Source organism: Malaclemys terrapin, chromosome 8 (genome assembly GCF_027887155.1).
Source record: "Malaclemys terrapin pileata isolate rMalTer1 chromosome 8, rMalTer1.hap1, whole genome shotgun sequence".
Lineage (NCBI taxonomy): Eukaryota > Metazoa > Chordata > Testudines > Emydidae > Malaclemys > Malaclemys terrapin.
The window spans coordinates 83,732,660-83,758,635 of record NC_071512.1 but is presented as its reverse complement, the minus strand read 5'-3'; the positions used below and the strand labels follow the sequence as shown (position 1 = coordinate 83,758,635).

At 41.3% G+C, this 25,976-nt stretch overlaps 1 protein-coding gene across 3 annotated transcripts in view; it reads left to right on the top strand.

The window, feature by feature from the left end:
* Positions 1–25,976, top strand: part of ADGRL2 (adhesion G protein-coupled receptor L2) — a 476,523-nt gene that overhangs the window by 26,173 nt on the left and 424,374 nt on the right. Inside the window, exons 1-2 of one of the 3 annotated variants that reach the window (XM_054036669.1) lie at positions 12,401–12,465; positions 12,923–13,023. The exons of the other annotated variants lie outside the window; for them this stretch is intronic. The gene's annotated coding sequence lies outside the window, so the exon portion shown is untranslated. Of the gene's footprint in view, positions 1–12,400; positions 12,466–12,922; positions 13,024–25,976 lie in introns of those variants that run through there. 3 annotated transcript variants of the gene reach the window in all.

Sequence of the window (25,976 nt, the reverse complement as noted above, 5' to 3'; positions counted from 1 at the left end):
TGGTTAAACACTGGAATAAATTGCCTAGGGAGGTTGTGGAATCTCCATCTCTGGAGATATTTAAGAGTAGGTTAGATAAATGTCTATCAGGGATGGTCTAGACAGTATTTGGTCCTCCTATGAGGGCAGGGGACTGGACTCGATGACCTCTCGAGGTCCCTTCCAGTCCTAGAATCTATGAATCTTGCTTGCCCTTTCACTCCTATTTCAGGAAATGGGCAGAGCTTCCGTGAGATACTGGTGGACATTTCGGCAGTGTTTTCTGACCCACCAAAGGCACCTGACAGGAGGATGACACAGACACGGCACATGTGTCTGTGTCATCCTCTTGTCAGGTGCCTTTGGTGGCAGACTCAGATGGACTGATGCTGCTCATGACACTTGGTATAGCCACTGATGCCACCTATGTAGACCAGCGCTTCTGGAGTAGGGCAACAAACACAGACTGGTGGGATCGCATCTTTTTGCATTCCTGGGATGACCAGCAGTGGGTCTGGAATTTTCACATGAAGAGAGCTACATTTCTGGAGCTTTATGAGCAGTTTTCCCCGACCCTCCAGCATAAAGACAGCCACATGTGGTTGGGGCCATGTCAATCCAGAAGCAGGTTGCTATAAAGGTCTGGACAGTGGCTACCCAGACTGCTGCAGAGCCATTGCCAACTCCTTTGGTGTTGGAAAGTTGACTGTAGAGTAAAGTAGTGGCAGAGGTTTCTGAGGCAATCAGGCACTGTCTGATCACTGTCATCCTCCTGTAGCCACTGTTCATGTTCCAGAATTGTGAAGCAATTGCCTCTCCGCTCTGCAACCCCGTCCCAAGCTGTGCAGCCAGCCTGAGCCTTTCTTCTTACCATAAGTCTCTCTGTCTTTGGTAAATCCCACTGCTTGTTGACACTGTCCAGGACTTCAACCATAAGTTCATCACGGAAACACTTCCTCTTGGAATGCTCCATGAACATACATTAAGCTAGGCTTCTGCTGCTGTGTGGGAAAGCTGTGGAGACACTGCAGCCTGTAGATATCGAGGGGCCTGAAATAGGACAAGACACAGAGGGTTATTGTCTCAAATAGCTCAGTGCAGGAGCACAAAAAAAATCCTTGTGGCATTTCAAGGACATAAAATGTTACTTTTCCAAAGTGAACTTCAGTATATTGTGAGAGGGATGCTTCAGACCACAGAAGCTCCCTGGATACACCTGGGTTAATTGCATCAAAAGAAGTGCAGATATAATGGTAAATTTATACAATCAAAACTGCTTTTTTCTCCTAAAGATTTCAAACACCTTGGATTTGCAGGAGATGGGGGTGGGGGGGTGGGGGCGGTGGGTTAGTTGCCATACTACAAAAGGGTTTTCTATCATTTCAGGCCTTCCACATGTTGGAGGACCCAATTGGCAATGGGAGATGTTATTCCAAGCTGCTGGCAGGAAACCAAAGTATTTAAACGTATAAGGACCGAACAGCACACCTCTGAGTTGAGTGGGGTGGTCAGCTATCAAGGTGGCCCTGGAAATATGTCCTTCCCTGAAATGTGACTACCTTTCTCGAATTCCTGCCACAGGAAAAGTCAGCAGATATCAGCATGGGATTGGGTCAGAATTCATGAGGAAATCAACAGGATGCTGTGTTAGCTTCCACATGGTTTAGCCTGGTCTGACTGCATGCAAACACGCAGAAATCCACACCCTTCCTCCTTACACTCTGCTCCACCCTCTGGCACATGCTTCTAGACAAAATTTCAAACCCCAGTCGTATTTGGGACAAATAATTTTGAGGACTGCATGGACTACATTTCACTGAAATGGACTAGATCTGTGAAAGAACACATTTCCACCTTCCTCCCCACAGTTCACTGTTTCCAGGCAGGTCATTACACCACTGACTAGTCACCATTTTGAATTCCTCATGGCCTGGAGGCCAAGACTCTGGCATGCAGTCAGGCGTTATCGGATACACACTTCTACCCAGGGCTTGTAATAACTTTTGCATTGGCTCATAGAATGGAAATCCCTCCCATTCCTACATTAATAAATATTAAAATGGATCCAGAAACTTACCAGGCTTCAAGGTGGCTTCTGTCCCTTCCGTATCTGCTGCTGGTTCCATGCCGAGCTGTTCCTCAGTGGGGAGCATGAGAAAGCTCCTCCGCATATGGCCCCAGGATGTGCTGCTGCTGCTCCTGCAACAAAGCCTTCTCTGGGACCAGCTTCAGCAACCAGAGTCACTTTGCTGGCCTCACTCGGCATCTGCTGCTGGCTCACATCAGTCCCCAAGCTGGACTCTGGGCCAGGAGGTCGCCATACCAGCTGACCAGGTCACTAAGAAAGGGATAGATAATAAGACAGAAAATATCATATTGTCTCTATATAAATCCATGGTACAAGCACACCTTGAATACTGTGTGCAGATCTGGTCACCCCATCCCAAAAAAGATATATTGGAATTGGTAAAGGTACAGAGATGGGCAACTAAAATGATTAATGGTATGAAACAGGAGGAGAGATTAAAATGACTGGGAATTTTCAGTTTAGAAAAGAGACTACTAAGGGGGGATATGACAGAGGTCTATAAAATCTTGACTGGTGTGAAGAAAGTGAATAAGGAAATGTTATTTAATCCTTCACATAACACAAGAACTAGCAGTCACCCAATGAAATTAATAGGCAGCAGGTTTTAAAAAAACAAAAGCAAGTACTTCACACAACATAAAGTCAACCCATGGAACTCTTTGCCAGGGGATGCTGTGAAGACCAAAACTATAACAGGATTAAAAAAAAGAACTAGATAAATTCCTGGAGAATAGGTCCATCAGTGGCTATTCACCAGGATGGGGAGGGATGCAACACCATGCTCTGAGGCTAGGTCTACACTACCCGCCTGAATCGGTGGGTAGAAATTGACCTCTCGGGGATCGATTTATCGCGTCCCGTCGGGACGCGACAATCGATCCCCAAATCGGCGCTCTTACTCCACCAGCGGAGGTGGGAGTAAGCGCCGCCGACAGAAAGACGCAGAAGTCGATTTTGCCGCCGTCCTCACAGCGGGGTAAGTCGGCTGCGATACGTCGAATTCAGCTACGCTATTCACGTAGCTGAATTTGCGTATCTTAAATCGACTCCCCCCTGTAGTGTAGATGTACCCTGAGTGTCCCTAGCCTGTTTGCCAGAAGCTGGGAATGGGCAACAGGGGATGGATCACTTGATGATTACCTGTTCTGTTCATTCCCTCTGAAGCACCTGGCTTTGACCACTGTTGGAAGACAGGATACTGGGCTATATGGACCATTGGTCTGACCCAGTATGACCATTCTTATGTAAAAATTAATTATAATAATAAAAATGTTTAGTACAGAAACTCCCCAACATAATGACCTCTCAAGATAGCAACGATATGAGATAACAACCTTGGCAAATAATGCATTTTAAAAATCTTGGCCTACTAGAAAACATATTTATATAAAAGTTTCCATTCCCAGTCACAAATCTAGCATTCTGGAGCAAAGTCACTAAAATATAGTCCAACAAACAAATATTTATTTAACGTGCCCCTCGCTTTTCCCTCCACCGCACCCCACTCACCGGTGTTGTCCTTGGTCAGTGGAGAATTAGAGTTCAGAGATGCTTTCATGTGAGTACACATCACAGGTGGGGGGCAAGAAGGCACCTTGCTCGTTCCTCCCGCTGCTCACTGTTCACTCTGGCCACTGCTGTTTGTTGTGCCACCATTCATTCCACCACTCTGTTGCCAATGGCCCTGCACAGTCACCTTCTGCTGCCAACTGCCACTGTGATCTCTGCGAGTTGGTCTCTTGAGGTTCCACCCAGTTCTCAGTGATTTCAGCTGAGCTCTCAGTGGGGAAACCTTGCTGCTAGTGCAGTCTGGGCCATCTCTTCCATAAAAACACTGTCCCCACAGCAGGACTAAGCACTTAGACCTGATTATCAGTGATTTCAGCTTCAGTGGTCACTTAACAGAACAAAAGACTATCTATGGAGCCTAATCAGCTCTGTCTTTAAACAGTGGAGAGGGACAGGTCCCCACCCTCTCTCTTGATGCCCTCAATCAGCACAGGCTAAGTACAGTTCTACTGTCCTTTACTCAGACAATAAGAACAACAACATTTCATTCCCCTTCCCCCCCGACCCGACATAACACAAATTCGGATATAACGTGGTAAAGCAGTGTTCCGGGGGGCGTGGGGCTGCGCACTCCGGTGAATCAAAGCAAGTTAGATATAACGCGGTTTCACCAATAATGCTGTAAGATTTTTTGGCTCCCGAGGACAGTGTTATATTGAGGTACAGGTGTAGTTCACAAAACTGGGGGGGGGGGGGGTGTTGGGGAAATTCGGGGGTGTGTAGGGAAATCACTGCTGAAATGGGATTGGTATTGCATCATTGCTACTTAAGCTATAGTCTTTGAACATCATGAAAACCTTTGTGTGTCTTTGCTTTCTTTCCCTTCCTTTCATAAACCTCTCCAGCCTCCCAAGAACTGAAAAAAAGGGGACATCCATCCAGCAGGGTTTCCACATTTTCATATTTATTGTTAAATCAGTGTTTTCACACTTTTAGGAGCTCAGATTTATATATTTTATATGAGAATGTTGGATTCACCACAAGATCATAGCTGTTTCTCTAGTCCAGTGCCCTGCCTTGAACAGTGGCTGATATCTTATGCTTAACAGAAGGAAAAATATATTTACGTAAATATACAAAAATGAAAAATACTTTCAAGATCAGTGTTCCAAATGAAAATTCTCTTTTGGACCTTAGTCATCAATTGTGATCTTTTTCCCCAAAGTCTGATGCTCAAACTTCCTTGCCATACATTGTTCACCAAAAGTGGCTTTCAGAATGATAGCGGACAGAAATGTGGCTTCTGAAGCTTGTCTTATGGCATTTTCGTAGCTCCATTGGCTCATGCATTTAAATTTGAAAGTGACTCAGTGGGCCAAATGGATGCTGTGGACTTCAGTGGAGTGGTGTCCACTTATATCTGGCATGAATTTGTCCCATTGGCTCAGTTTTTGTCAGTTTAAGACTCACTGTCAACAGCAGCTCCAAATTATGGCTAGCAGTTTGATGGAGGCACTGGATGTATGACCCTATAATGGTCTCAAACCATTTAACCTCTTTTCATAATTAATATTATTTCTATTAAATAATTCCGTTAAAGCAATGTCCAATAGCACCAAAGTAATTAAAAGTGGAGGGAATAAGTAAAGAAATTGAAAGAGATACGGAATCATTCTTGTTTGCATGTGAACTCTGGCAGTAGTGGCTTAAAGTTGTCATCACCTCGTTGCTTTCCTCTGGGTCATCTCAATTGATTTCTTATCCCTTGATCTTACAAAGACCTAGGGACGTGCTTAACTTTATGCACTGTATGTAGTCTCACTGAAGTCAATAGGGCTAACTAATTCATGGTACATAAAATTAAGCACTTGCATAAGTCCTTGAAAGATCAGATGACCTTACTGAATAAGTGGCACCATCAGAAAAGCTACCATCATTATTGGCCTTACGTAACACAATGGTTGGCAGTTTTAGTAGAGACCACAGACCAACTGCACGTAAAGCCTCGATTCAGATCCAGAAAGATAACTTGGGAGACTTCTGATCCAGATTTAAGCTCAGATTTAAAACACCCCAAAAATCAGAGCCATTTGGATCCAAGGTTTTGAATAAAAATGTAGCTTTTTAAATTGAGTCTGAAATGTATTCAAGCTGTCAGATTGATAGGGTTACGGGGGTTGTTGTTGTGGTTGATTGGTTGATTACGGGTTTTTGCTTGCTTGTTTGCCTATTTATTAAAATTTAGACCCTAATTTTGAACTATGCATATACTTTTGTGCCAGCCTGGTTCAAGTGGCTCTGTAACTTGAAGTCTTTAAATCAACTTTGGAGGACTTCAGTAACTCAGCCAGAGCTTATGGGCCTACTGCAGGAGTGGATGGGTGTGCTTCTGTGGCCTGCAATGTTCAGGAGCTCAGATTGTGATGGTCCCTTCTAGCCTTAAAGTCAATGAGTTCCTGAGTAAGTGAACAAATCCTCTAATGTGTGTGCACAAGTTAGCTTGGGTCAATGCATTTGGGAAGCACATATATGCAACCCTGTGTATGCCTTAACCACAAGATTTAGGTGAAACTAAGCCTCTGCTTATTTCCTGCCCCCCCCCGCTGTATTCTCTGCCTACTTGCTCCAGACGTGGTAGGTTTGTTTGTGTGCCTAAATCAAGTGCATGGACTTAGCCACTCACCTACTAGAAAACGTGGACCAGAGTGTTTAGAAAGCTGTTGTTTCCAAATAAAAAAGGAGTTTCTTTGTTCAAGCCACAGCTAAAAACAGCTTAATTTTAAAATATGACATTTTACAGGCAGTTAGCCTCATGTAATGAGGAACAATGCAACCTTATTCAGAGAGAGCTGGATATCTTAGATTACTGGGCCAGTAAATGAAAATGAAGTTTAGTGTAGACAATGTAAAATATTAAGTCTGGGAGCAATGAACCAAAATAGAGAATACCTATTAAGTAGCACTGTCATGCAGCATACTGATAAAGGAAAGAGATGTTGGGGGTTACTGTAGAAGAAACATTGATGTCATCCATCCAATATATGGCTGCATTAAGAAAGACAAACATGAAGGGTAATTTGCTTCTAGGGAGGATACAAAGCTGCGCAACCAGTCTCAGCTGTATGAAAATATGTCCCAATCCAGTTTAGTTGAAATTTATCAGGGAGAGCAAAATCAATTGCGGGCTAGATTGTGACTTTAGGCAAGGAGTGGTGCATAAACTGCATCAGCCAACGTACATCCCCAGAAAGCATTGTAACATAGGGGTATTTCTTTAAGGCACAGTTCTTTCCCTGCTTCCTCCTAGAGGAAGGGGTTGAGAATAGGAAGGTAGTTATTTGATCCTGACCTACACCAGCAGCAAATTATGATATTCCCTTTGTTGGCTCAGCTGTGCGGGCCAGTGAGTAGTGGAGTGGTGTGGAGCTAAGCATCTGCCTATTTCCTGCTTTATCCCATCCATTCTCCTCCTACCTGCTCCAGATGGGGCAATAGAGAGTAAACAGACCCACATCACCTGCTTTCCCTATGTGCATGGACCCAATGTCAGAATAGCTCATACAGTGGGGTTTAATCTCTTGTGTGGACATGCAGTCCCAATCACAAGACTGTAGATAAACAGTGGGAGAAGGTTAGTGGGGGTTACTGATTTAGGATGGGGATTATAATTCAAGACAGGAGACAAAACCAATATTTAACCTCCCATTTTTGAGGTTTCGATAAATGGGGTTTGACTGAGTGCTGCACACTGAAGTTTCCACTGGATTTGCACAAACATTTTAAACAAACAATATTTTATGAGCTATTGCAGTCTGCCCTGGAATCTAATCTATCTAACACTTGCCATATGGTACTAGTAAGGCACCTGTCCCCATGGTACCCAAGTGCCATGCAACAATTAAGAAGCACCAAGCATGCCCACAAAATGAATTAGTCACATGGTCTGCCACCTTTTCCTGTGGATAATTTGGGGTATTTCTTTCTTTACTTTATCTTTCTTTCTTCTTATCCCCTTCTTTCATTCTCACGTTTCTTCTTTTCTCCTTGCTACCTGCATTTCCTTGCTGTTAGCCTTGTTGACGATTAATCTGAGGGAGATGTATTCTCATCTAAGCAGGTGTCTTGCCATAGAAGCTGGATATGGTTAGGGTTTGGTCTAACCATAACTGCCCACTTCTTGCAGAAGAAGCAGCCCAGCTAAATAGAAGTGTACAGGCAGATAAGCACTCATTCAGCAAAGCACTTAAGCGTGTGCTTAAGAGCTTTACACATGCTTAAGTGCTTTGCTGGATCAGGATCTTGGAGCTTAATCCTGTGAATTGCCCTCACCTCCAAAGACTTGATGTCTTCAGATCCTGAGTGGATGCCTTTCTAGAAGATAAGCTTTAGCTAAAATCATTGGGCTCACTACAGCAGTAAGTGGGTGAAATGCTATGGCCAGTGTTGTACAGGAGGTCAGTCTAGATGATATAATGATCCCTTCCGACCTTACAGTCTATGTATCTGTGGAATTCCCATTGTAGTCATCAGGAGATGAGGAAGCTCAGCATCTCACAGAATATAAGGCAGAACTGGTGCCATTTGATATTTTTAAAATAACATGGTTTTAAGAAGGCTGAGAAACTCCTCACTGGGGAAACAGGGCCACTAAACATATGCCACACATCTTTTCATAATGTTTAGCTCCACTCAGTATTACAGCAGACAGTAGGGTTTCTTTCCTATTCATTAATAAATCCCAATTTTCATGGCTTTTATCTCTCAGCTATTTCAAATCATATCAAGTTGAAACCCGGCATGCAATTTGGCAGCACGGTTTCAAATATTTCCAGAAAAAGACTTTTTAATCCATAACACTTGTTTTGATTTATGGAGTGGCAGAGAAAGTAAATTACTCAGAGCTTCAGATATATATTTGCTCAAGATCAAAATGTTGAGTTACAATTGTCCTTAAAGGGACTTACGGCCTTTTGGAATTATAAAGGGGGAAAAAAACTCCCAGCAGCATAATTAAATATATTATGATGATGATGAAGTTTCTTTTCATGTGGTATTATGGGTATGTCATTTTCATTGTGCAAATTCCCTTTGGAATAAGTGGGATTCTTGTACTGCTAATTTCAGATGAACATAGCAAAGTGAGAATAATAAGTGGTAATATTCCATAGAAATCATAAGAATAAAATGTTTACCAGAGCATTTTGTGTGATTGGAGTTTTCTTTTGTGGCTTCTCTGTGCATTAATTTTAATATGCATAGCCCTATTGAAATAAATAGAATCATCACATCATTGACTCCAAGAAAACCATTGACTTACCTGGAAAGCTTACATACAAATGAGACTACCTTGAAAACCAAATGAAAGGATTTTCAGCTGTTCAAATAGGTTGTGGTGTGTGCATTTTGAACTGTAAACATTTGAGTGGCTTTTCTGAAAGACTAGTTCCCAGATATCTTGAGGCTTGAACATAGGCGGGCACAGCCTATTTCATTAGAGTGTGCACCCAGGGAGCTCCACCCTAGCCCCGCCCCATCCACTCCCTCCTACTTCATGCCCCCTTGACTGCCACCCTCAGAACTCCCAACCCCTCCCCGCTCCTTGTCCCCTGACCACCCCCTCCAGAGGCCCACCCACCCTAACTGCCCCCCCAGGATCCTCCTTGCTCCCTGTCCCCTGACCCCTATCTACCCCCCGCCCCCTGACAGACCCCGGGACTCCCATGCTCCATCCAACCCCCCCTGCTCCCTGATTGCTCCCTCCAGAGACCCCCCCACCCGGGATCCCACCCTGCTCCCTGTCCCCTGACTCCCCCCACCCCTTATCCAACCCCCCTGTCCCCGGACTCCTTACCATGGCATGAGATGAGGCTCCTAGCCTCCCCGCAGAGCCAACCACTGCCCCGCGGGAGCGTGCAGCCCCGGCCCCCAGAGCACTGCACACGCGGTGGCAGGGCTCCAGGAGAGGGGGGAGGGTGTCTGCCTCCCCGCAGAGCCAAACCCTGCCCCACGGGAGCGTGCAGCCCCGGCCCCCAGAGCGCTGCGCGCACAGCGGCAGGTCTCATGGGGAGGGAGAAAGGCGCTTATGGGCTTGAAAATGACCTGGTGAGGGTGGACCATGCACACTATATCTCAAGAAAAAAAAAATCCAGTGCAAGAAGGATAAAGATGAAAGCACAATAATTGTTAAACTGTGAGGCCTGTGCAACAAAGAGTGAATTTTAAAATGGGGAAGAAAAAGACAATGTAAAAGGCATATAAAGTCCTGAGCCTGTGACCTGCAGTATCAACAAGCTCTGGTCCCAGGGAAGTGAACAGAGAGAAGGGTGATGGCCTTGGGCAGAATGTTTGTCCCACTGAAGTCAAAGGGAGTTTTGCCATTGACTTCAGTGGAGCCAACATTTCACGCCTGGCGATTAAATCAAGGAACTTAGAGAAAGGAGCGCGGAACTCTATTGCTGGATCAGCCATAGCCTCATTGTGTGATCTTGGGCAAGACACTTAGGCCAAAATTTTCAAAATATGTCCACCAAATTTTGGTGCCCTCCATTTTGAGGTGCACCTAGAATCTGTCTGAGAACCTGCTTTACATTGACTTCAAGGGGGATAATAATACCTCCTCCCAGGAAGTCTGTGAGGCTGAATGTGCCAATATTTGTAAAGCACTCTGGGGTATTTAAACAGAGGTGCAGAGTATTATTTTTTATTTATGGCAAGCGTCTGTTGGGGGTACCCTCAGGCATATTGCAGGGCATATATAGTAACTGTACTATGTCAGGAGCACCAGAAGGCTTCATCAGTGACCATTTCTCCTGGGGAATCTTGCTGCCAGCACACCTGACCACTTACCTTTACCCCATGGAGAAGAAGCAGCTTGTGCCTCATTCCATGTCAGATTTGCTGGCTACTGGGGATGTGGGCCTGTTCTATGATCCCTGTGATAAATGAGAAGAGGGATAGCTCCCTTTTGTGGACACCCAGCCAGCCAGTTAGCTATAGAATCCCTCTTGGTAGCTATTCTCTACCTGCTTTACCTGTAAAGGGTTAAAGTCTGACTGCATGCGTAGGTAAAGGGAAGTGAGTGGGCACCTGACCAAAAGAGCCAATGGGGGGGTTAGAACTTTTTAAAATTGTCTGTATGTTGTGGTTCTCTGGGAAAGAGGGGAACAGGGCAGCAGTTATGTTGTGAGAAGCTGAAGGCCAGGTATGAAAATCATCAGAATCAGACCTAGAATTGCTTATTTGGAACCCGAATATGTAAGTAGATCATAAAATGTGTAGGAAGACACAATTAGGTTTATTTTGTTTATTTCTTATGGCTTGTGGATTCCTCTGTGCTAACCCCAGATGCTTTTGTTGCTTGTAACCTTTAAGCTGAACCCCCAGAAAACTATTTTGGGTGCTTAATTTTTGGAATTGCTCTTTTAAAAATCTAGCAAGTCTTTTTATTTTTAATAAAATTTACCTTTTTTAAGAACAGGATTTGGATTTTTGTGTCTTAAGAAGTTTGTGCACACGTTTTTTAGTTAGCTGGTGGCAACAGCTGATTTCTTTGTTTTCCTTTCTTAGCTCTTCCCTGGAGGGGTGTGTGTGAAAGGGCTTGAGGGTACCCCACAGGAAGGAAATCCCAACTGCACCTTCCTGGGTTCCAAGGGGTTTTGCATTTGAGTGGCAGCATCTACCCATCCAAGGTCAGAGAGAAGCTGTGACCTTGGGAGTGTAATACCAGCCTGGAGTGGCCAGTATTAGTTTTTAGAATCCTTGCGGGCCCCCACCTTCTGCACTGGAAGTGTCAGAGTGGGTTATCAGCCTTGACAGTCCCACTTCTGCTTCTCCACCTTTCCTATAGCAGACTCTTGTAGGAGTATTAGTCAGGAACGTGGACTATACCACCTATCAGAATTCTGAACAGGTCCTATAGAGAAGGACGAACGATTGGGAAGGGCACCCCCAGCACACACACACATACGCATGCCTTGTGCACCCCTCTGGGGTCTGCACAGAATCTGGCCCTCACAGAGAGTTCCCTTAAGTAGAAACTGATAGCTCATACTATGCAAAGCTCAGAGTGAAATAAAAGGATAAACTGTACATTTTCTGAGAGCAAGAGTAGGCTCAACATTTGTTAGACAAAATACAGTTAAAGGCCCCAGGGGATCTGTACTTTGAATCAGATAAGTGGTAGTAAATTTGCTTTTATATTATATAATCTTATTGGATACTAGTGTAATTCTCTCTTCAACACAAATATCACTAATATGCTGGTTAACTGTAATATATGTGGTATGATAACAGCTGGATGGAGGGAAATGTTGATTTTGCCAGCTGAAAGCTTTGTGACTTCACTAATATTGGTGTGCTAATAAAAATCTGAGGCTTTTCCTATCTAAGTTATTGAGCCATATTTTTAAAGGGACCTCAATACAGCCCCCCACCCTTTTTTCAGGTTCAATTTTGCACCTTTAAATGAATAATGGGCAGCAAATGGGAGCATTAACATGTCTTTTTGGGGGTGCAATACGGTAGTTAAAGGTCTCACTACAGCACTTCCTTTCCAGGCCCATTAGCTCAGTTAGAGCGTAGGATCTTTCAGATGTCTTGTCACATAGACTCTTAGTGATTTTAATTGATTTTTATTTAATTGATTCCATGCCCCACATCTGGGATCTCAGTAGTGTTTGCTATTACCCAATTGAACATAAAGAGCTGCTGACTATTTTTCATCCCCATTATATCTGTTACTTTTGTTTAAATGTTATTTTAAAGGATGATTTTTGTTTAATTTCTTCTTAAATCGCGTAATATCATTCTATTTTAGATACACACTCCAAAATGCTGAGTACAGCATTCATGTTTACCCAGTGGTGACCCAGTGTCAGGATGTTGCTAAGGTACAATGACTTCAATGATCTTAACATTGAACTTTTTTGACAATGCTAACAAATGCGTTTCCTTGGCATTGAGTCAGAATCTCATAGAAGCTAAATTCAACAGCATTTAGCACAAAGAATTCCCAACCACTAGCACAAATGAGTTAACAGCTCTGTCAGGAAAAGTCATACTGTATGTTGACCATAAAATACCAAATTATAGAATTATGCCTTGCCTCATCAAGGAAAAATGAATAAATAACACAAAAATGTCAATAAAAAAGACACTCAGTCTGTAAGCGAAGTAATATTTCTTATAAAACTACACAGTACATGTTTTTAAAAGTGTCCAGAACTTTTGCCATATAAAATGCTGGCCTGATGATTGTCACTGACTAATAATGACCAATTACAGCAAATCTGGGCCAAAAGTTGGGTCTCTACCTGTGCTAATGTCTGCCTGTGTTCTGGCCTGCAGAAACCTCATGCGAAGACCTCCCCAACTGTTCCACCAGAACAGATTATTCCTGTCAGGAGAATGACTAATCTATACAGCACATTTTATGTGCATAAAATGAGGTAAGACTCTTTCTTCTAGAATGTCTGAGAGAGACTCATCAGTGCTCTTCAGCAGAATTTGACCCTGAGATCTTCAGCCTGAAATTTTACAAACGTGAACCACTTGAGCTAAAGGAATACTCCACTAGCTGGGAGCACTAGCTGGCTGCTTTCCTCTATGTGGAGTAGTCACTAGAGGGGATGACACACACTTTGCAATATATTACACATTCTCTTCCCTGGGTTTGTGGGGGAATCAGAATTGGGGTGGACAAATGTTGCCCCACTTCATCAAGATACTTAAACAGGTGTATAACGTGAAGAATGCAAGTAGTATTCATGTGCTCAAAGTTATGCACATGCTTAAGTGCCCCCCTGAATCGGGATGTTACTTCTCATGCAGTGTGCAGATTGTTCCAATGATCTGTTGAAATATGTGCCCTGCTTTACGACTGATTTATGACCATAATCTGAATTGTCATGGGTTGCCACCTCACAAGCCGAATTATGATGAACCGTATAGGGAATTTTTCTCCTTTTTGACCTTAACATTTTTGGAGGTATTTTAGTATGTCACTATGAACAGGAATTAAAACTTCACAAACAAGGGGACATTTTAAAAAAGATCATGGCAAGGGGACATTTTAAAAAAGATCATTTGACAAACTAGGACGCTGGTGTGTGGAGCCTGTTGCTTTGAAGGAGGCATTTCAACTCCCAACACTGCCATTGCTGGGCAGGATTTGTAATTGTTGTAGAGGTTTCCTGGTCCTGGTGTGTAAGAGAAAAGGGTCATTCTTCGGCATAAGTGCCCCAAGGGCAGAATAGAATAATCTGGAGAAATGGCTTCATTGCAACTAAGCGCACTAGTCACTGGAATAACAGTTGACAATGTCAAGGCTGTTATATGTGGAGAGCTCCAGTGATATAGATTCAGGTCCTGACTTCTGACTAGCAGGAACTAATGTGGGAGTCTCTTTTTCTCTCTGACAGAATTAATATATAGTCATTTGAAAATATATATACTACATACAGAGAGAGATCACAGAAAAAAAACAGGAAGAGAGTAAATTAAATTTAGTCTTTTGCTTCGGCTGCATATTCTGAAAGCAAGAATAATTGCAGTGCACATTTCTGGAAATGCAGAAAGCCATGGCTATGAAATAATTATTTAAAAGTTTGCAGTTTGCATTGTAGTTTCCTTTCAGAATGGAATGCTACATTTAGGAGTCATGAAAGAAAAAAGCATATCGGATAAAATGCCAGATGTTTTTAAGCAAAAATAGTATTTATTTCACTATCAATTTCCAGATTATAACTTACTCACTGATAGGTTGATTGCCATTGGATTTAAAAAAAAAAAACTTACTCAGTAAATAAAAGGTTATGGCAGCCTTTAAAAGAAAGCATTAATGTATTCAAGTAAATCTATTTTTATTGCATTTATGTCACGCATTTGTATAAAGGTCATCTATACTGGGGAATCAAAATGTTGCACCTCCTCTCTTGTCAAACATAGTAGTTTTTGAGGCTGACAGATTATTCTATTACCTAAATCTTGTATCCATTTGGCATTAAACAAGAAATCCAATTTTTTGACAAAGCATTCAAATATATCCTCTATCTAGCAGAATGCATGCATTGCTATTCTGGTACTATTGTTCTACCACTGAAAGCAGTCGTCCTCAAGTTGAATGGATGAGCTTATTTTAAAGTGACTAGTTCATCTAAAAGGCCATATGCTCTGAAAGTTTCTATTTCTTTTTCTAGGGAAAGCCAGAGACAATTTTTATTTCCTATGAACATACGGGGGAGAGGAACTGCCTCAGAAAACACATGGAAGAAAAACACATTAAGTAAAACAAAGCATCATTGAGATGTATATTAATTCACATTCAGAATATCTAATCTTACAGGAAGAATTAGACCAAGTGTCATATTGGAATTACATATTTTTGACCCTTCCCTCTCCCCCCATTATCATTTAGCCTTTTGGTATCATGGCATTGGTGACTGGACAGCAGCTTGTTCTAATTTCCAGAGTGTGTGGAATGGCCTTGATAGTTTCTTTGTGACGGGGTGATGTCATTGGTTAGCCAGCTTCCGCTGCACCCCATACACTACCAAGAAGTTCCTCTCTGTATTAGTTATACCTTCACCTGCCAAGAAAAGAAAACACATAGCTTCCTTTCGTCTTCAGTGAAACAAAGTGGTTTAGACACAGTTTGGAGGAGGACTGCCAGAAACAACAAAAAAGGCTTTAACTTAATAACGTTTCCATATAGTTAGGTGCTCCTCTAGAATATATGACTTTAATTGATTTTTACCTTTTTTTATGGAACACAACTGGTGTACTGGAAATTGTTCTTTGGCATATTACCAGAATTTAAAAAGAAAAGATATGAAGTTTATGAAAGCTGGAGCTATTAAATCAATATTTTCCAGTTATTTTTGAGCCCTTCTGCAAATTAACCCAATGATCACTATTAAAGAAAAATAAACTTAATTTCAGCTGAGGTAAAGCCTTTGTCTATTTTATCTGTGACAGAGATCCTAATAGTAAAACCATTCAATAAAACCCTATTGGATACTGGAGAAGCTAAAGTTAGTGCTGTCATTTTCACATAAAAACATTACTGCATTCGCAACTTTCTTTTGATGACTGAAAATAGATTTTTTTTAAATTACTGTTTGTTCAAGCCTAGAAAGTTAGATAACATAAGTTTTAAAAAGACATTTTCTTAGAAAAAGATCTTCTGTAGTTTGCAGCTCTAGCTGCTTAAAATTGGTCTTGTCAGTACAGTTGCTAGACAGAAGCTTTTGAAAGATTTTAAAATGACACTAGGCATTTTACAGAAACCTCTATAGGTCTTCTGTTGTGTTTTATTAACTATGTTTTTGCTGTCTGTGGTCTATCTCCAAATTGTGTTTTCTTTGTGCTTTAAAATGTAAAGTCACTTTCCTTTAAAACTAAATTGACTGTCACAGTGTTCCAGTATCCAGTCTACTGAGCTAATTCTTGCAGTTGGGTGGGAAACAATAAAGTAGGAATTCAGGGGAAAATATTTTAAGCAAAACAAAAGGAATTAAGTTAATTTCTCAGATATGGCCTACATTTCCAGATCCACCACAGACACTGCTGTGTAAGTAGTACCACAAGATGTTGTCCTACAAGTATGTTATCTATACTAAGGATATGTTTAAGCTAGAGATGGAAGGTACAAATTCTGGCTCAAGGAGACATACTTGCGCCAGCTTTGATAGATTTAGCGTGCTAGAAGTGGAAGTGTAGCCATGAAACCCTGTGCCCAGTCGGACAGGATCATACTTGGGGCAGCTAGCCTCTCGCATGGCTACACTTCTGTTTTTAGCATGCTAGTTTGACCAAAGCTAGTATGGGAATGTCTCCTCAAGCTGGAAATTACACCTTCCAGTTCTAGCGACTAACTTCCAGAATAAATCACCATGTAGACAAGTCCTAAAATCCTAATTTTGTGGTGCTGTCTACACATCTTAGCTAGGGTGATCAGACAGCAAATGTGAAAAATCGGGACAGGGGGTTGGGGTAATAGCAGCCTATATAAGAAAAAGACCCAAAAATCAGGACTGTCCCTATAAAATCGGGACATCTGGTCACCCTAATCTTAGCAAATAGGGCCCTGAACCTTTAGACATGTGAGTAGTCCCACTGAAGTCAGTGGGGCTACTCATGGTGCATAAAGTTAAACATGTGAATAAGTCTTTGTAGGATTTTGAGCTAGATAATTTAAGACCTTAAGAGCTTGTTCAGTTTAAATTGCTGAATATGGCATTTGTTAAACTAGAATGGGAGAAAACATTAAAAATTTATTCTTAGTAGTATTCTTGGGGAAGGAGGGATTCCTGGATTTTAGTGAAATGCTTTTATTTAACTACTATATCAATAACATAATGGATTAAAGCAGATTCAGTGTTACATCAGACACTCCCTAAATGCTGTGTCTTCATATCTCTCTAACGCACTTCTTGATGCTTCTGCACTTCCTGGTAGACACACTGTGTCCACAAGATTTCACTGTACTACATTCTTTTATGGGGACATATTACTCTGAGTTAGGGATAGGTAAAGCTGTTTGAAAAGTCTTGCCTTAGATTAGGGGTGGACTTTCATAAAGTTTGAAAAGTTAAATTACACTTTTTCTTTAAAAAAGAATAAAATACAAAATTGTGCCCTTTCCATTTCTTCGTTCATTGAGTACCAGAAGTGGAAGTATCAAAATACTACTAGAGTTTATTCTTCTAATATTGCTCATCTGATGATTATAATGATACTTTGTATTTGTATTGTTCTTTATAGGTTCAGAGTGCTACAAAAATACTAGTAAATTGATCTAATGTGATAACATAATCTGGCCAGATCATGCAAGTTTCAGAATTCTCACAAGAAACTTCTCCTTGGAAGATTTTTAGCCTTATTTTTAGGTCATATTTGAAATGTCCTGTCTTTTATGTATCAGCCAAATTCCTGAAAGTTAATTAATTTTGAATGTTATGTATTTCTAAAGAGCAGAATTTCACTGATACATTATGTTGGTCTATCCTTACCCAACCTATGGCATTTATAGGGTACCAGTCATCCCAGTATCTGTTATGCGCAGTTCATAAAAGATTGACACGAAAGTGCAGATCTGTGTCCATAAATCAGTAAGATTAGAGAGAATTTTTAAGAATTCAGATCACTGATCAGTGTCAAAAGATTGTATAAAGGCCAACATTGTTTCCACGGAAGTCAATGGCAAAACTTTCACTGATTTCAATGGGAGCAGGATCAGCCCATAAAAGATTAAGGCAAAAGATCTCAAAACTATCCATTAATTTTAAGTGCACACAATTTTGGTTGTGTATCTTGAGACACTAAGGGAATATCTACATTTTAAAAAAAATAAAAAAAAATAAAAACCCACCCATGGAAGTCAGTCTCAGAATACAGATCTACCGACTCATGCTATGGAGCTAAAAATAGCCATGTAGAAATTCCCAATTGGACTCTGTCTCAAGTTGAATACCAGAAATTAATGGATGCTTTTCAAAATGTGGTTATAAAAGTTTATAAATAGAATGAGCTGACACAGCTGAGAAAATTACCTTACCAATAATTTCTTAAATTGCTAGCAAATATTTATCATATTAAATATGCATCCATAAATTACAGGCATGCCTAACTGTGAGCTGTTTCCTGAGAAAGGAAGGTCTGGACTTTTTCACTAACTTGTTTGAAAAAAGTTTTCTATGCAATATGAATACAGATAAACTGTCCCAAGGTTTTTTAACTTTAAATTCTTCTTATCTAAGGGCTAATTTAAAAAATGAGGTTAAAGAACAGTCTCCTGCTAAACTGTGCAGAAAGTTTTCCTTGTAAAAGAGGAAATAAATTCAACAATTATTGCTAGTGAAAATGGAAGAGTTTCCAAAACTAATTAATGTATTTATCATTATGTTTTGGTAATTGTCTAATATCTATTTAGAACATATGCCTAATTACAGGAAAAAAATACACAACACCTTTATTCTGTTTCACTTTATAAATAGGAAAATGTGTTGAGTTTGAATGTCACCAAAGTGTCACAGAGATAATCAGTTAATTACTCTAATATCCCTTGGTCCTTTTAATGGAAAATTTTTGGCTCTTAATACCATACTGATAAGTCGAAGGTAAACCAATGTCATCATAATTATTAATATTTCTGTATACAAATGAGAAGTAACATCTCCTAATACCTGAATGAACTTAGGACATTATCCTTATTTGGTGAAACATAAGAATGGAGATACTGGGTCAAAACAATGAAATATCTAGCTCAATAACCTGTCTCTGACAATGGCCAGTGTCGGACACTTCAGAGGGAATGAACACAACAAGGCAATTATTAAGGCATCCATATCCTGTCGTCCAGTCCCAACTTATGGCAGTTGGTGGTTTAGGGACACCTGAAGCATGGGGTTGCATCTAGGACCATCTTGGCTAATAGCCATTGATGGACCTATCCTCCATGAACTTATCTAATTATTTTTTGAAATCTGCTAACTATTAATTTCATCAGATGTCATATGAAGGGGTAAGTAACACTTCCCTATTCACTTTCTATCATATCACCCACTTAGGGCTTGTTTGCACTTACATTTTATAGCGCTCTAACTAGCTGGCTCAGGGGTGTGAAAAATCACCCCCCTGAGCACAGCAAGTCTGAGCACTTTAAAGTGCTAGTGTAGATAGGCTCCGAGTGCTGGGAGCTAATCCCCTCGTGGAGATGGATTACTAGGAACGCTGGGAGAGCTCTCTCCCAGTGCTCGCACGTGACCACACTCGCACTTCAAAGCGCTGCTGCGGGAGCGTTCCCACAGCAGCTCTTTGAAGTTTTCAGTGTAGACATACCCTTAGTCATTTCTTTTCTAAGATGAACAATCCCAGTCTTTTTAATCTCTCTTTGTTGTTGTCCTTTTCTGCACCTCTTCCAATTCTAATATATGTTTTTGGAGATGGGATTACCAGAACTGCACACAGTACTCAAGGTGTGGGCAGATCATGGATTTATATAATGGTATTATATTTTCTGTTTATTAACTATCCTTTTTCATAATCGTTGCTTACTTTCGGTTAGCTTGTTTTGACTGCTGCTGCACATTGAATAGATGTTTCAGGGAACTATTTACAATGACTCCAAGATTTTTCTGAGTGGTAACAGCTAATTTAGACCTCATCATTTTGTATGTATAGTTGGGATTATTTTTTCCCAATGTGCATTACTTGGCACTTATCAAATTGAATTTCATCTGCCGTTTTGTCATCCCATCACCCAGTTTAGCGAGATCCCTTTGTAATACTTTTCAGTCAGCTTCAGACTTAACTATCTTGCGTAATTGTATGTCGTCTGCAAATTTTGCCACATCATTGTTCACCCCTTTTTCCAAATCATTTATGAATATGTTAAACAGCACAGGACCCAGCACCAATCCTTAGTGGACCCTGCCATTTACCTTTCTCCACTGTGAAAACTGACCATTTATTTCTGCCCGTTGTTCCCTATCTTTTAACCAGTTACTAATCCATTAGAGTACTTTCCCTTTTATCCCAAGACTGCTTAATTTACTTAAGAGCCTTTGGTGAGGGACCTTGTCAAAGGCTTTCTGAAAGTCCAAGTACGCGATATTAACTGGATCACTCTCATCCACATGCATTGACACCCTCAAAGAATTCTAATAGCTTGGTCAGACATGATTTCCATTTAAAAAGTTGACTCTTCTCTAACATATCGTGTTTATCTATGTGTTTGATAATTTTGTTCTTTACTGTAGTTTCAACCAATTTGCCTAGTGCTGAAATTAGCCGGACTGTAATTGTTATGATTTTCCCTGGAGCCTTTTTTTTAAAAAAATAGACGTTACATTAGCTACCTCTCCAGTCATCTGGTACAGAAGCTGATTTAAGTGATAGGTTACATATCACATTTTGTAGTTCTACAGTTTCATATTTGAGTTCCTTCAGAACTCTTGGGTGAATACCATCTGGATCTGATGACTTGTTAGTGTTTAATATATCGATTTGTTCCAAAACCTCTTCTATTGACACCTCAGTCTGGGACAGTTCCTCAGATTTTTCACCTAAAAATAATGGGTGTGGGGATCTTCCAAATATCCTCTACAGTAAAGATGGATGCAAAGAATTCATTTATCTTCTCTTTGATGGCCCTGTCTTCCATGAGTGCTCCTTTAGCACTTTGATTATCCAGTGGCCCCACTAATTGTTTGGCAGGCTTCCTGCTTCTGATGTAATTTTTAAAAATGTCGCTGTTAATTTTTGTGTCTTTAGCTAGCTGCTCTTCAATTCTTTCTTGGCCTGCCTTATTTTATTTCTACACTTGACTTGCCTGAGTTTATGTTCCTTTCTATTTTCCTCACTAGAATTTGACTTTCCATTTTTAAAGGATGCTTTTTTGCTTCCAATATAAAGTATTTCTGTTTTATTCTACTGTTTAGCCATAGTGGGGTTTGTTTAGGGGTTGTTGGTTTTTGTGTTTTGCTTTTTGGTCCTCTTACTGTTTTTATTATTATTATTTGCGGTATACATTAGTTTGAGCCTATATTTTGGTGTTTTTAAATAGCCTCCATGAAGTTTGCAGGCATTTCACCCTTGTGACTGTTCCTTTTTATTTCCATTTATCTAACTTCCTCATTTTTGTGTAGTTCCCCTTTCTGAAGTTAAATGCTACTGTTGTGAGTTTCTTTGGTGTCCCCCTAACCCCCAAGGATGTTAAATTTAGTTACATTATGGTCATTATCACTGAGCGGTTCAGCTATATTCACCTCTTATAGCAAATTCTGCATTCTACTTAGGACTAAATCAAGAATTCCCTCTCCCCTTGAGGGTTCCAGGACAAGCTGCTCCAAGAAGCAGTCATTAATGGTATCTAGAAATTATATCTCTGTATCTCTTCCTGAGGTGACACGTACCCATTCATTATGAGGACAGTTAAAATCCCCCATTATTATTGCATCTTCTTCCTTAGCAGCTTCTCCAGTCTTCCTGAGCATTTCACAATCACCATCAACATCCTGGTCAGGTGGTTGGTAGTATATTCCTACTGCTATACTCTTATTGTTCAAGCTTGGAATTTCTATCCATAGAGATTTTATAGTAAAGTTTGATTCATTTAAGATTTTTACTTTATTTGAATCTATGCTTTTTCGCATACAGTGCTGCTCCCCGACCAGCACGACTTACTTTGTCATTCCTATACATTTTGTACCTTGGTATCCCATTGATTATCCTTGTTCAACCAAGTTTTGGTAATGCCTATTATATCAATATCCTCATCAATACTAGGCACTCTAGTTCACCCATCTTAATATTTTAACTTCTAGCTTTTGTATATAAGCATTTATGCATTTTGCCAATATTATTGCTTGTCTTAATGGGTTATATTTAAATGGAACTCTTACATTTGACTGTTCCTCACTAACTCCTACATGTACTTTACCAACTTCTTTCCTATATGTAGATATAGAGTTCCCCCTTTAATAAATTCATCCCTAAGGGCTGTCTCTGCTCAAATCATGTGCTCTTCCATACCTCTTGACTTTCCCCCAGCCCTTAGTTTAAAAAAAATCTTCTACAACCTTGTTAATTTTACATGCTAGCAATCTTGTTCCATTTTGGTTTAGGTGGAGCCCATCCTTCCTGCATAGGCTCTTCCATGCATCCTCCCTGCATCATTTCAGTCAATCATTCAGACCTATAGTTCTGCCTGTCTTCCTGACTCTGCACGTGGAACTGGAAGCATTTCAGAGAATGAAGGTCCTGGACTTTAATCTCTTACCTAGCAGACTAAATTTGGCCTCCAGGACCTCTCTCCTACCTTTCCCTATGTCACTGGTACCACAACCACTGGCTCCTCTCCATGACTGTACATAAGTCTGTCTAGATGTCTCGTGAGATATGCAATTTTTTCACCCAGCAAGCAACTTACCATGTGGTTCTCCTGGTCATCACAAACCCAGCTATTGATATTTCCATTACTATAACCTGACTCTTCCTAGCAACTCTGTTCCCGTCCCCAGAAGGGGTATCCTCAGTGTGGGAGGATATCATGACAACTATAGAATTGTTTTCTTCTACTCCAGTTTTACACTCTTACCCCAAGACTTTCATCCTCCTTAACAGCACAGAGGCTGTCAGACTGGGAGGGAGGGTCCCTCTGTTGTGTCCCTGAAAGTCATATCTATGTACCTCCCTGTCTCCTTTCACTCCTCCAGTTGACCCCTCTGGTCTCAACAGCCTGTACTCTGTCTCTGAGGGCCATGAGCTGCTTGCACCATATGCACACATAGTCCACCTGCCCACAAGGTAAATAATCATACATGCTCTTTCCACCTATGGAATGCTTTCTGGTGATTTGCTGCATTCTCATGCCATGCCAGATTTCTCGCCCTTTGTTCCTGTAGAACACAATGTGGCTGGAACATTAGATTGGAAGAGTTTGCAACAAAAACAGAATGCAGCATTCTGGATTTTTGAGTACATAAGCCATGACCTCTCCACTTTGTCACCATTGGGGATTTCACATCAGTAATGTGTTGGATGGAAACTTCTATTTTCATTGTCTTTGGGGAACATGAAGTTTTTCACTTGCTGTGGCCCATGCAGTACAAGGAAGTTCCTCAGGCTACTGCTCAAGTGGGTCCACAGTCCTGGATCAGCTAGACTTAAGGAACTAAACTCAGCAGCAACTGTTTCTTGCGCCTCCACCACACTCTTCTCTGATCTACACTTTTCTTCAGGAATGTGCATGGTTACATCCATTTGAGATGGAGATATGGATGCTGCAGTAGCTGCCAGGTCACCTGCACTCTGACTAACTGGAAGATCAGGCATCTCCTCACCACTCACATCCTTACTGGGGCCGGAAGGCTCACCAGGAACATTTGTGTCTATGTATCTCAGGAGAGCTCCTTTCTGCTTAGATAGAAAAGCTTTCTTTGCTTTCTTTCTTTTTCTGAATGCTGCCCCAGAGGGGCGTTTTCTTCTTTCACTCATGACTGCTGTTCTGTTCCAGCTATAATGGCTCTCAACACTCAATTGAAGGGGACAAATAAGCAGGCTGGTAGCAGGTCCTGCGTGAGGGAAGATATCTGCATCTTGAGGGCCTAACTGGCTCCTAGTATTTCAGTTGACTGCCTGTTCTCCTCAAGTGGGTTCAGGGAAGCAGCAGGAAACAGGAAGCTCCCTGAGAAGCTGGTGTTAATCAGTCCTGGGAGTGCTAGAGAGGTACATAAGAGGCTCCTCCTCCTCTTTCTCCCTACAGCTCCTGCTGCTTTCTGTTATTCCCTCTCATCTTTTCTCCTGCCTGCCTGTTATATCTCTTGTGCCCGCCTTCCTCCAGCACAGCACTCCACCATCTCTGTGCATCTCGAGCAGAGAGAATACATATGTACCAGCAGCAGACACAATTTTCTACAGTCTGGGTCCTAGTGGTGCCCCCCACACACAGTCTGGTACCTGAGGCGGCCGCCTCAGTTCGCCTCATGGTAAGGCCAGCCCTGCCTGCAATAGACTGCACTATACTCTTAAATGAAGCTGGCACATGGCAAGCAAGCACTCAACAGACAAACTCCCCCCAAGGGTCATGTAGTCTCTCCTCTTTCACTGGAGAACTCCCTCACAAAGCTCCCCTGTTTGCTGCTCCTGTTCTCTAGCACCTCTGGTCACTTAGGAGCTGGCTTTGTAACCCCCTGTTCTCCCTGAGTTAGGATAGGAATACAATTGTAAAAAAGTTTGAATTTTTACCTGGATGTATAGATGGTGGAATTAAAATCTAAGCCTTGGCCAATAGTTCTAAATCAGCCTAACAATGTAATTTCTTCCTGCTTCATGCTGGAAGTGGCGTGGATTTGTAGTCACTGATTTTTGAGGACTGGCAGTGTAAACAAAGGAGCTAGGAAGATGACTGAAATTGTGAGGGAGGTTTTTCTTTTAAACAAAGATAATCCTAGACAAGTGGGATTCATATGTTTGGCTCCATGTACTCTTTCATTAGACCTAAAATGATTGAGTCTGCATATAACTGAGTTTTTCACCTGTTATCCAATAATACTTGGCGTACCTTAGTGTTCTTCTGCAACCAAGTCTCATCTGTTTTCACCAAGTTCCACTCACAAGTGCTGGAAGACCAACTTAATGCTAACAAAGTATGTAGGTTGGCAGATAAATCCCTAAAGAGGTAAACAGAATTATCTATATTAGAGTGGTATTTCGGAACTAATCACACATTCCAAAAAAATGCCATATTTGTGTTTAGCAATCTCCATTAAATAAGCATGATGTAAATTTGCAACCAAAGATTTTTTTCCATCCTCCCTTCAGGAAACCTGTTATTTGAGAGGCCATGTCCAGTAGTATTATCTGAATCTGTGGTAGAGCCTATGTCTTCAAATCCAGTGAGGAATAGATAGCATCACCTTGTTTGACTTCTTTTTACTAGTTCTTCCTTCCAAGCCATAATACAAGGAAGGGCAGAACTACAAAGAGTTCTTAAAAAAACTAGAGGATCTGGGGGTTTAGATATATAGGACGTTTGTTTTTTGCTTTTGTGGAGAAGCTAAATCATGTGGGGCTGAGTACCAAGAAGTATAGATTATAAAAAATTACTCAGAATTATCCATCTCAGATAAAAGAACAGGAGTACTTGTGGCACCTTAGAGACTAACACATTTATTAGAGCATAAAGCTTTCATGGACTACAGCCCACTTCTTCGGATGCATACAGAGTGGAATAAATATTGAGGAGATATATATATACACACATACAGAGAGCATAAACAGGTGGGAGTTGTCTTACAATTCTGAGAGACCAATTAAGTAAGAGAAAAAAAACTTTTGAAGTGATAATCAAGATAGCCCAGTACAGACAGTTTGATAAGAAGTGTGAGAGTACTTACAAGGGGAGATAGATTCAATGTTTGTAATGGCTCAGCCATTCCCAGTCCTTATTCAATCCTTTGTTGATTGTGTCTAGTTTGCTGTCGACTGCCTCGTCCTCCTCCTCACCTTCCTCATCTTCCCCGTCTGCTAACATCTCCAAGGAAGCGGCCGTCGACAATATCCCATCCTCTGAGTCCACGGTCAGTGGTGGGGTAGTGGTGGCGGCCTCACCTAGAATGGAATGCAGTGCTTTGTAGAAACGGCATGTCTGGGGCTGAGATCCGGAGTGTCCATTTGACTCTTTGGTCTTCTGGTACGCTCAGCTCCTTGATTTTCACGCGGCACTGCATTGCATCCTGGCTGTACCCTCTCTCTGTCATGGCTTTTGAGATCTTCTCGTAGATCTTTGCATTCCATCTTTTTGATCGCAGCTCCGAAAGCACGGACTCATTGCCCCACACAGCGATCAGATCCAAGACTTCCCTATCAGTCCATGCTGGGGCCCTCTTTCTATTCTGAG